Source organism: Takifugu rubripes, chromosome 8, assembly GCF_901000725.2.
Source record: "Takifugu rubripes chromosome 8, fTakRub1.2, whole genome shotgun sequence".
In the NCBI taxonomy this organism is placed as follows: Eukaryota; Metazoa; Chordata; class Actinopteri; order Tetraodontiformes; family Tetraodontidae; genus Takifugu; species Takifugu rubripes.
This window is the reverse complement of record NC_042292.1, coordinates 372,962-384,612: the sequence shown is the minus strand read 5'-3', so window position 1 is coordinate 384,612 and position 11,651 is coordinate 372,962.

Genomic DNA, 11,651 nt, shown 5'->3' with positions numbered 1-11,651 from the left:
TACTGGGATGTTATATTTAGCACTGTTCCACTCAGCTGAGCCATAGTTTATTCTTAACTCGTCTTTTAAAAAAAAGTTCTATATCTGGTTAATACCAGAGGTTAATGTATTTCTTTGGAATATGACAAAATTCCCAAATGTTTGCAGTTATTTGCCTTTTGAAAACTAATGTTCCAGTTCAATGAAAACAAAAAAATGAAACTTGGTTATAGAGTGTGAATATGTAATAAAAGGACGTAAATGAGTAATGTTAAAATATAAAACAAAACAATTACACTTTGTGATCCTCGGCCACATTTTTCATTGACGTTTTTCATGCAGTTATAGCATGAAGTGTCTTTCCTGAGATCTCTCTCTCTCGGAGCTCCACACAGTGGCGGAGCCTGGAGCTGCTGCTGAGCGATTTGTTGCCGCGGCCGGGGGTCGAAGTGAGTGTACAGGACGGTGAGACTGGTGAAATGTGTTTACAGGAGGGGAAGACAGTAACAAATGCATGGACTAACTTCAGCATCATACCGCGTCAGTAGTTTCCTGATCTTTGCAATGTTTCTCAGGTGAAAAAAGGCACTTCTAGCGACTATTTTAATGTGTAAGTTGAAGGACAGATTTTGATCAAAAGTTACTCCAAGATTCCTCACTGAGAGAATAGATGCTAGGGAGATCCCATCTAGAGTGATCATGTGATCTAATCTATCCCTGAGAGGTTCAGAGCCAAACACCATGACCTCAGTTTTTCCTGAGTTAAGGAGAAGGAAATTTGAAGACATCCAAGACTTTATGTCTTTAAGCCAGGTCTGAAGCTTAACTAACTGCTCTGTCTCCTCTGTTTTCATGGAAAAATATAGCCGAGTGTCATCGGCATAACAATGAAAATTTATCCCATGCTGCCGAATAATGTTTCCTAAGGGAAGCATATACAAGGTGAAAAGGATTGGTCCAAGTACAGAACCTTGTGGAACTTCATGGCTAACCCTACTGTATGAGGAGGGAACACCATGGACATGAGCAAACTGGTATCTATCAGATAAATATGATCTAAACCAGTCTAGTGCTGTCCCTTTAATGCCAATCATATGTTCCAGTCTATGTAACAGGATGCTGTGATCAACTGTATCAAAAGCAGCACTGAGGTCCAGCAGAACCAGCACAGAAACCAGTCCATGATCTGAAGCAATGAGAAGATCATTAGTAACTTTAAGAAGTGCAGTTTCTGTGCTGTGATGAGCTCTAAAGCCTGACTGAAACATCTCAAACAGGCTGTTTCTCAGGCTTTCAAATGAACTGGAGCCATATTTTGGTCTATGATTAATTAATCAATCATTATAATCTTAGCCCTACCGAGGTCAACTTTGTTGCTGAAGGTGCAACAGCCTCACTGAGAATCCCACGTGATTCTGTTGCACAAGGTTCTGTACTTGGACGAATCCTCTTCACCTTGTACATACTTCCCTTAGGGAACATTATTCGGCAGCATGGGATACATTTTCATTGTTATGCTGATGACACTCAGCTTTATTTATCCATGAAACCCGAGGAGACAGAGAAGTTAGTGAAGCTCCAGACCTGTCTTAAAGACATAAAGTCCTGGATGTCTTCAGATTTCCTCCTCCTTAACTCAGGAAAAACTGAGGTCATGGTGTTTGGTCCTGAACCTCTCAGGGTTAGATTAGATCATATGATCACTCTAGATGGTATCTTGTTAACATCTACTGTAGTCTCTCTGTGAGGAATCTAGGAGTAACTTTTGATCAAAATCTCTCCTTCAACTCACACATTAAATTAGTCTCTAGAAGTGCCTTTTTTCACCTGAGGAACATCACAAAGATTAGGAAGCTACTGATGCGGCATGATACTGAAATGTTAGTCCATGCGTTTGTTACTTCCAGACTGTACTATTGTAATTCTTTATTATCAGGGTGTCCAAACACCTTTTTAAGAAGCCTCCGGTTGATCCAAAATGCTGCAGCCAGAGTTCTGACAGGTATTGACAAAAGAGATCACATAACTCCTGTAATGGCGTCGATTCATTGGCTGCCCGTTAAATTTAGAATCATTTTTAAAACCCTTCTTTTGACCTACAAGGTCCTCAGAGGCCTAGCTCCATCCTACCTGGAGGAGCTAATGATACCTTATCAGCCCAATAGACTGCTCCGCTCTCAGAATGCTGGTCTACTTGTGGTTCCCAGAGTTTCTAGGAGTAGAATGGGGGGCCGAGCATTTAGCTACCAGGCCCCCCTGCTATGGAACCAGCTCCCTGTCCAGGTACGGGAGGCTGACTCCATCGCTACTTTTAAGATCAGACTTAAAACCTACCTCTTTGAAAAAGCTTATTGTTGTTAATTCTGTAGTTCCAGTTACTATCATAGATAGACAAATTATCATACTTAGGGGGTCGTCTAATCGTTAGGTCACATCTTAGCTATGCTGCTATAGACCAAGGCTGCCGGGGTCCGGAAACATGATCACCTGACAGGCCTCTTTCGCCCCACTGGGTCATGGTTTCGTCATGGTTTCCTCTCCTCTCCTCTCCTCTCCTCTCCTCTCCTCTCCTCTCCTCTCCTCTCCTCTCCTCTCCTCTCTTTACCCAGCCGGCCATCAGCAGGAGGGTCCCCCTACATGAGCCTGGTCCTGCTCAAGGTTTCTTCCTGTTAAAGGGGAGTTTTTCCTTGCCACTGTTGCTTGTCTGGGGTTAGGCCCTGGGATTCTGGAAAGCGCCTTGAAACAATTTTGATTGTATAAGACGCTATATAAATCAAGATTGATTTGATTTGACTTGATTGATCCCTGGAGAAGTACATGGTGGTCCTGGGATTAGCACAGGCATTGCTTCCTTAAACTTAGCTACAGCATTATCTGAAAGACATCTGCTATAGTAAGACTGTATTCTGAACATAGAAGAATCCTACATCATTAGTGTTGATATGTTCAAATGAGTGGTGTGTGGAAACCGAAACACTAAGATGACAAAAACGTCAGCATCAAAATTAATGGCACTGGTCAAAGTACGACACAAACAGGAATCCACCACAGCAGAATAATGCCCGGCCGGTAAAGGGAAGGTGTAAGTTCGGGAAAATAACATGTTTTACCACTGGATGAGATATTCTGCTCAACAAGTAGGAAATCAAGCTTGCATACCATGTGTACAACGTAAGCCAACCGTCATGGCTTTTCCGGAGTTGATTGGGGGAAACTGTGAAAGAGTCACTTGTTTAGCTGAATATGCACTGCAATTGGCAGCAGGATACAAAGGTGTATGGTCCAGTGTGAAACGTGTTTGCCTGAGCCCGCTATCTCTAGACATAAACAATGGTCCCACCTGTTAGACAGGTCCCAGAGGGAATAGTGCATCTGTTTTGTCTGGCAGGAGGATTTAATCTGACTTATGCAATCAAAGTAAATAGAAAATTCAATGAGAGGATCATCTATGTTCAAAAAACAAAACCACAAAGTGGAAATAGCGGCACCAGAGGAGCAGTGCTAATTTACACCACTACACCAAAGAAAAAAATCAGTGTCAGCAGTTTGTAGGGAAAACAGAAGGTGCACATATGGAGAAACAACACGTATGTCAGATTCTTTTATGCTCCACACATAAGGAGCATGCAACCATTGGCAGACATATTTTGGTTATGCAATGATGACAAGCAAATTAAAGTGGTCTTGCCAGATAATTGGGAGGGCCTGTGTGCTCCAGTTATGATTACAGGACAGATGATAGTACTTAGTACTGTTGGATCGCAATACCCACAAGACCCAGAAATGACAACATTATCTTTACAGTCTCTCATGCCACTCATTTTGTTCAGCAGTAAAGTCAACCTGCACAGCCACACCCTCAGGCCCAACAAACAAACACGTTGATGTAAACATCCAGAAATTTCCCTGTAACTCTGTAACTCTTCTCTAAACGCATCCTGATACACCTCATTATCATATATGTCTCCGAAATTCCCACACTGTCTCACGTAACTCCTGCATTTCTTCATCTCTGTCCACATCTAACTGACCACTGTTTATAGTCAAAACTAGCAATTGATATGGCGGTGGGGAAGAGGTAGTAGGTAATGATGGATAAAGAGTGGTGTTTAAGTGTCAGTGTCTGGTTTGGATCTTCTAGTGGAGGCTTCTCTAAATTGGGCACTCGTGTGACCCCCCTACATCTGCAATTGTGCACTGCCGCACATGCCACGGGCATATGTATCCTTCGACTCTTATCTTCTAACTCCTTACCCTGTTTTTGCCATGATTTTCCTGCTATAAAACCTAATTTTGGATTATCCAGATGATCTTGTAATATGGTGTGAATTTCTGACTCCCAATTACACAATGCTTCAGCTAAATTAACCTTCACCTCTGGAGGGGGAAGTATTTTTTGCTTCTGAGCTTCCTTCCACAACTTTTTTATTGCATCCAATTCTCTCTCTCCCTGTCCTCTTCTTTCATGCCACTCACAACCCGATCAAGTGTCCACTTCCACTGTTCTTCCACAGACCGGGGATAGGTAGAAAATTCTCCCTGATCTCAACACGCTTTACCACATTCTAGTTCCATCTTTGGCTATGCTCCCAAGTGAGATTGAATGTGAATGACTCCAACGGTCAACTTAATGCCTCAGTGAAACAAGCTCCTAGACCAAGTTCCTCACAGCAGCCAGGTAACGCCCGCATCAAATTGACCTTTGAGCAGTTTGTTAAACTGCCCAAAGAAGAGTACATTTTTAGGTCCCTACCTCAAGGACGTATTGAGTTACTCAGGATAGTACATACAGGTGTGAGGCAAGCAGAAGCTAACAAGAGGTATAGAGAGAGAAAACCCGCCAGAACAAGAAGGGGTAAAAACGGAAGCAGTTGAACACCACTTGTCCCTACGAACCTACTAGCGAGACAGATTACTCTGAGGATGACACCAAGGAATGAAGGTTGGTTAGGGTAAAGAGGGGTGTACAACCAGCTCTGTCCCATTCATCAAGAAGCTAACAAACACCAAAAATTACTGGACTGGTCATGGCCACTGAATTGTCATCTCATCACTGGTTAAACTGGAATACAGGTTAATTACAAAAACTACCTGGAATCATACATCATAAGTGAGTGCTTTTCGACCAAGATTTTATATATTCGGTTTTGTTTTTTTACAATATGTAACTAACTTATATCCTGTGCCTTCTGTTTTAGTGAACACAACAACGGAATGATATTTAATAGATTAGACAAGGTTGATATTTAGTGCATGCAAGTATGACCAATGTATGTTCAGTCCGAAAAATAATGCTTGTGCTATTAAGTAGAATGTTGGACCAGTGTGAGGTCAACTATTGGTATTATGACAACATGATACGCATGGAATAGTCTTTGTAGGTAAAGGACATTTTACATCTTTTGATTATTGAATTTGTGCAGATGGTTATCTTGACATGATTGATTTGACTCTGCATGGCTAGAGAATCAATAAGATAACATGGAATGCCTTTTTGTGATAATATATCACGAAAGGGGGGGGAATGTGTGTTTTTCCTTGGCTTAGAGACAGTTATTTTTTAATTAGCTTAGAAGAAAGTGAATAATGTAATCTGTTATATTAAGAGAAGACCTTGAGACATGAAGTCTACGGGACAAAGAGAGTCTCTGCTCTAATGATGGCAAATGTCATAATGGCAAATGTCATAATGAGTGATTGATAAAGACATATCTGTAAACAACTGTCTCAACGATGTATGAGATATGATAACAATGGATACAGAACAGTGTTGGAAGTCATTAATGCCAGGTGCTGATCAAATAGTGGCAGGGGCTGACTATTTCAGAAGCACTAATGAATTCTGCACCTGTTGTTTTTAAAAAAACAAAGAGAAGCCTTTTTCTGATCATGAACACAAGGAAATCCCCACTTCAAGAGGTTTGTAGCATCGAGGGCGCGCTACTGCAGAGACTTACTTGGTTGAGCCAGAGGGACTGGTCTACCCTGGATGCTAACATGTCCTTGGAGGAACTTACTGCTGTGGGAGAGATGGCTTCTGGTTGGGCTCCGGGCTTTAGAGCTCACCACAGCACAGAAACAGGACTTCTTAAAGTTACTAATTATTTTCTTATAGCTTCAATCATGGACTGGTTTCTATGCTGGTTCTGCTGGACCTCAGTGCTGCTTTTGATACAGTTGTTCACAGCATCCTGTTACAGAGACTGGAGCATATGATTGGGATTAAAGGGACAGCACTAGACTGCTTTAGATCGTATTTATCAGATAGATACCAGTTAGCTCATGTCCACGGTGTTCCCTCTTCATACAGTAGGGTATTGCCTCAGCACCACATGGAAGCTCCTATCAGGCAGCATAGTGGCTAAGATCAGCAAGCACATGGTGTGAAGGCAACAGTGGTCCCAGTAGTGATTGGGACACTAGGGGCAGTAACCCCTAAGCTGAATAGATGGCTCCAACAGATACCAAGAACAACATCAGAGATCTCTGTTCAGAAGAGCGCAGTCCTAACAGCTAAAATCTTTCGCAGAACCCTCAAACTCCCAGGCCTCTGGTAGAGGACCTGAGTCTGAAGGAGGCACCGCTCAGGAGGGCAATGATGAGATTTTTTTTTTGTATATGTGTGTGTGTGTGTATGTATGAAAGTATGCATTTATTTATTTATATTTATGCATGTATAAATAAAGTGGTTATAACCCTAGACCCAGAGTGTGAATATGTTTGTGTTTGCACCTGTGTGTTTGCAAATACCTGTATTTATATGCTGAAGTGAAGAAAGCCCTAGGTGTCTAATGTGTATGGGGGGTAGCTTCCTGACAGTCTTCTTTTTCAGTCTTTTTTTTATTAATTTTTTCCTCACTCCCTCATACTGGTCAGCCACACCTTCTCAGCCTGAAGGATTAACAATAGAGGCAACCCGAAGTCCCACCATCCTCCAGAGCCAGAAGACAACATTGCATCTTTGTTTTAAACCATACTATCACTTTCTTGTAACTTTTCCTATGACATGTGCTGCTGACCTCTTTGCCTGGTCACCCTTGTGAAAGAGCATCTGATCTCAATGGATTTTATCTGGTCAAATAAAGGTTACTAACAATAATACTCCACCCCATGCCGAAGGTGAAGGAAGCATGCGCCACTTTCAGCTGCAGATGAAAGGATCTCAAGTCATGGAGTCCCACTGTTATGGAACAGTTAAGGAGGCCAGGACCCAGATGCAGAGTGCAAACAGAAAGGTTCCTTATTGACAAAATATCCCAAAAAATGATCGAACCAAGTAACAACGAAAACGCCGAGAAAGTAACAACAGAAAAGGCGAACGAAACCGGGAACCTTCGATAAAAGTCCCGCAGCAGTTGCGGGTCAAGGATGAGGGAGTGCTCAATCCAGGAGCGCTCCTTCGGGCCGTACCTCTCCCAGTCGACCAAGTACTGGAACCCCCTCCCTCGCCTGCGTACGTCCAGAATCCTGTTGACCGTGTAGGCCGGATGGCCTTCAATAAGACGTGGGGGGGGGGGGGGGTCACGGGATGAGAGCCACACTTGCTGGCCCACCTGGTAGTTGGGTGCCGGTGCTTGGCGGCGGTCCGCCAGACATCGGTTGCGCTCCGCCGTCATTCCCAGTGCGGCCCGGGTCTCCCGCCACACTCGTCTGATCCGGCGGAACTGGGCGTGGACAGAGGGTACCGCCGTGTCGGATTCCTGGCTAGGGAACAATGGAGGTTGGTAACCATGGTTAACCATAAACTGTGACAGATTGGTAGCTGAGCTGATGAGGGAGTTGTGGGCGTATTCTACCCAGGGTAGGTGCGAGGCCCAGGAGGATGGGAGGTGGGAGGCCACACAGCGCAGAGAGGACTCCAAACTCTGTTCGCTCGTTCAATCTGCCCATAGCACTGAGGATGGTAACCTGAAGTGAGGCTGGAGGTGGTTCCAATGCCCGGCAGAACGCCTTCCACACCTGTGAGGTGAACTGGGGTCCGCGGTCGGACACGATATCCTGAGGGATTCCATGTAGTCAGAAAACATGCTGTACCAGGAGGTTTGCCGTCTCCAAGGCGGTGGGAAGTTTAGGGAGGGGAAGAAAATGTACCGCTTTGGAGAAGAGATCGACCACTGTCAGTACAGTGTTGTTACCTTCAGAGGGGGGCAGACCGGTAAAGAAGTCCAAAGCGATGTAGGACCAGGGACAAGGGGGAATGGGTAATGGCTGCAGGAGTCCTGCGGTGGGCCTGTGTGAGGACTTGCTGCGCGTGCACACTGTGCACGCAGCAACAAAGGTCCGGACGTCCGCTGCCATTTATAGCCACCAGAAGCGCTGCTGGATGAGGGCCAGTGTGCAGTGGACTCCTGGATGGCAGGCTATCCGGGAGGTGTGCCCCCATGAGAGCACTGACGACCGGGCGGACTGCAGGACAAACAGCCGGCGTCCATCTGGGACCGTCTGTCCCTGGAGAGCTTCCTGAACTTCCACCTCAACCGGCCAGTGGACCTCGCCCAACACACACCCCGGATCTAGAATGGTCTCCTTGGAGGGCTCCCTCTCCTCCGAGGAGAACTGGCGGGAAAGTGCATCTGGCTTCGTGGTCCGTGAAAGCGGAACCTGCCTAGAAACAAGGCCCAGAGGGCCTGTCGGAAGTTCAGGCAGTGAGCGGTGCGCAGGTAGGCGAGGTTTTTGTGGTACGTCCACACGATGAAAGGTTGAGTCTCTCCCTCCAGCCAGTGCCTCCACTCCTGCAGAGCCAGGACCACCGCTAGGAGTTCCCAGTTCCCCACGTCGTAGTTTGATTCCGCTGGAGAGAGACGGCGCAAGAAGAAGGCGCAGGGGTGAAGCTTGTTGTCGGTGGGATGGCACTAGGAGAGGACGGCCCCTACCCTGGAGTCCGAGGCATCAACCTCGACCACAAACGTTGACCACGTCGTTGACCAAACATTGAAACACAGCAGGAGCATTAGTTAATCCAAAGGGCATCACTAAAGATGTTACAGCCCCATGCAAAACTCCATGCAAAACTCTCCAGCACTTATCTGCCTGACCTCCTGTTGCCGAACCTGTTTGCCCCTGACCTGCCTGCACCGCCTGTCTCCCGATAAACTCACCAGCCTTCCGTCCCTGACCATGACTTCTGCCTCAGTGTTTCTAGTTCCTCTCTGCTCACCTGGTCCTGACTTCTCTGCGTGGCCCCGACTTCGCTGTTGTTCATCCCCAGTCTGCTCTGCTACATCGTCGGCCTCATCTCCTGTAAGCTCCTTTCTGTCACTCCTGCCCGCTGTAAATGGCGGGCCCGCTGTAACCCTAACCCTAACCCTAACCCAGTCATAAGGTCTGTGGGGGGGGGAAACGAGGAGGCAGAGGCATTACCTGCTGCAGGTCATGGCAGTCTGGAGGAACTCTAGTTTAATTTATCTCCTCGGGTGCTGGAGACTGTGGATCTGGCTGGCAGAGCTGACTTAAGGCAGTGGCCGTGGCAATGGTTACTCCAGTTGCGGATGGTGGCTGTGAACCAATCTACGTGAGGGTTGTGGAGCTTAAGCCATGGGATTCCCAGAATGACGAAGTTCAGAGGAGTGGTAATGACATACAGCTCCAAGTGTTCATGGTGGTTGCTGGAGAGAATTAATTTCAGGGGTTCCGTTTTGCACGTTACTAGCGCTAGTAGCTTGCCATCAACTGAGTGCACCTCTTTTGGGGTCGCCAATTCATAGGTGGGGATGCCATGAGAGTTAACAAAGTCTGAGTCAATTAAATTTTCATTGACACCGGAATCTACTAGCACTTTAGTAGAGTGAGAGGTTGCTGAGTGAGAGGTTGCTGAGCGAACACTAACTGGCACTGGTGCAGAAACTGGGAGCATGTCCCTAAATCTCCTGAGTACCTGCCTGGTATGGGGATATAGGGCTCTCGTGGCTGTGGAGCTGGGTTGATCGGCGAGCCGTCAGCTGGACCTGACGCAGCGGTGTTTGGGGTGTGGGGAAGTCGTTCATCCAGAGCCACCAGCTGTCCGCCGAGTTGGGAGACGCCGGCCGTAATTCGCTGCATTGGCTCCGACATTTGGCGCAGAGCCGACTCAGCCTGTTTCACTCGTACTGCTTGCGTGGAGAGCTCTCTCCTCAAAAAATCTGACTCTGCTGGGTCCATGTTGGCCGGATTGTTCTGTTACGGAACAGTTAAGGAGGCCAGGACCCAGATGCAGAGTGAAAATAGAAAGGTTCTTTATTGACAAAACATCCAAAAAATTATCGAACCAAGTAACAACGAAAACCCTGAGAAAGTAACAACAGAAAAGGCAAATGAAAAGTCACCATCGAAATGGGAAAAAAACGTTGAGCAAAGAAACAACTGAAAGAGGTGACTAAGCACTGGAAAACCTTACCCAAACGAAAGAATAAATGAGGTGAAGGGCTAGGGGAGGGGAGCTGGAGCTAGGTTCAAAAACACAAACAACAATCCGGCACCGGAGGCAAAGAGGGGAGGACTTAAGTAGGCGCTGATTTAGGCTTAACGAGCTGCAGGTGCGCTGGAGGCTCAGCGCTCTTCAGAGACCGGCCCGCCCCTGGATGCCGTTCCTGCAGGTAGGGGAGGAGGTGAGAAGTCCGAGTGCCGACCAGAAACCAAACCACAACACCCACACCCCTGAAAGCATCTGGTCATGACCCAAGAGCACACACGGTCTCCCATACAAACCCTCACACACGTGTCCATCTTCAATTGTTAACTTAGCTATAGCTTCTGGTTTGTTATATTTTTCCTGGTCCATCTTGATTTAATTTGTTTACTAGCCTACTTTAAATACATGAGTTGTTACTTAAGTAGCATGCGATTCTTTTCAACGTGCAGCTGATTGGCCAACAAAAGAACAAAAATGCATGAATAGCCAAAGAAAGCCAGTATGCTAATTCACTGTTGTATCACCACACCACCATCTAGGACTCAGCTACCTGTGGGTATTCTCTCGAAAACAATCAAAATTCAAATACAAAGATTATAGTTTTAAGGCCCCCAATACTGTTATCTGAACCATTGAGTGGCCAAAAAATGAAAACCAATAAGTTAAAAAAAATTTCTTTGTTTACTCAACTTGAACAGGGTCGAGTTCCTTGTAGGTCATATACCGGTACAACCCCAACAGTGATCTTGGGAGTTCTACTAGCTGACAACTTCTGGTTGATCTTCATCCAACAATACTTGCCAAGTCTATAAGACTGGTCCAAATGGCAGGCCAGGAGTAACCAGCTTGCTCTGGACAAGGTGGTTCTGATAGTTGACCCACAGCTTCCGTGAGCAGTCTGGCCAGTGGGCGGAGACACCCACTCGGGAGCAGACAGACGGGTTCAAACAGCCACCGTCAAAGGCAACCATTGATAGCAACGATGAACTCATCACCACTGTAACCTTTAACGCTGTAAGCTTCCTACCAATCTAAATTTGGAAATGAAACATAAAACAAAGCTAGATCCATCCGCATCTTTCTCCAGAAACACCTTGATTCTCTGACTGGAATCATAGTCCATAATCTGCTACCTCATCAAGCAATCACTCAAGTTAGTAGTGATAGAGAGATACAGAGATAGTGATCAAATGCCTCCACAGTAGATTGTTACTATTTAATTCTGCACTGAGAACCAACATAGCTCTGCCAGTGCGAATAATCTGTGTGATTTTGTAAAATAGTT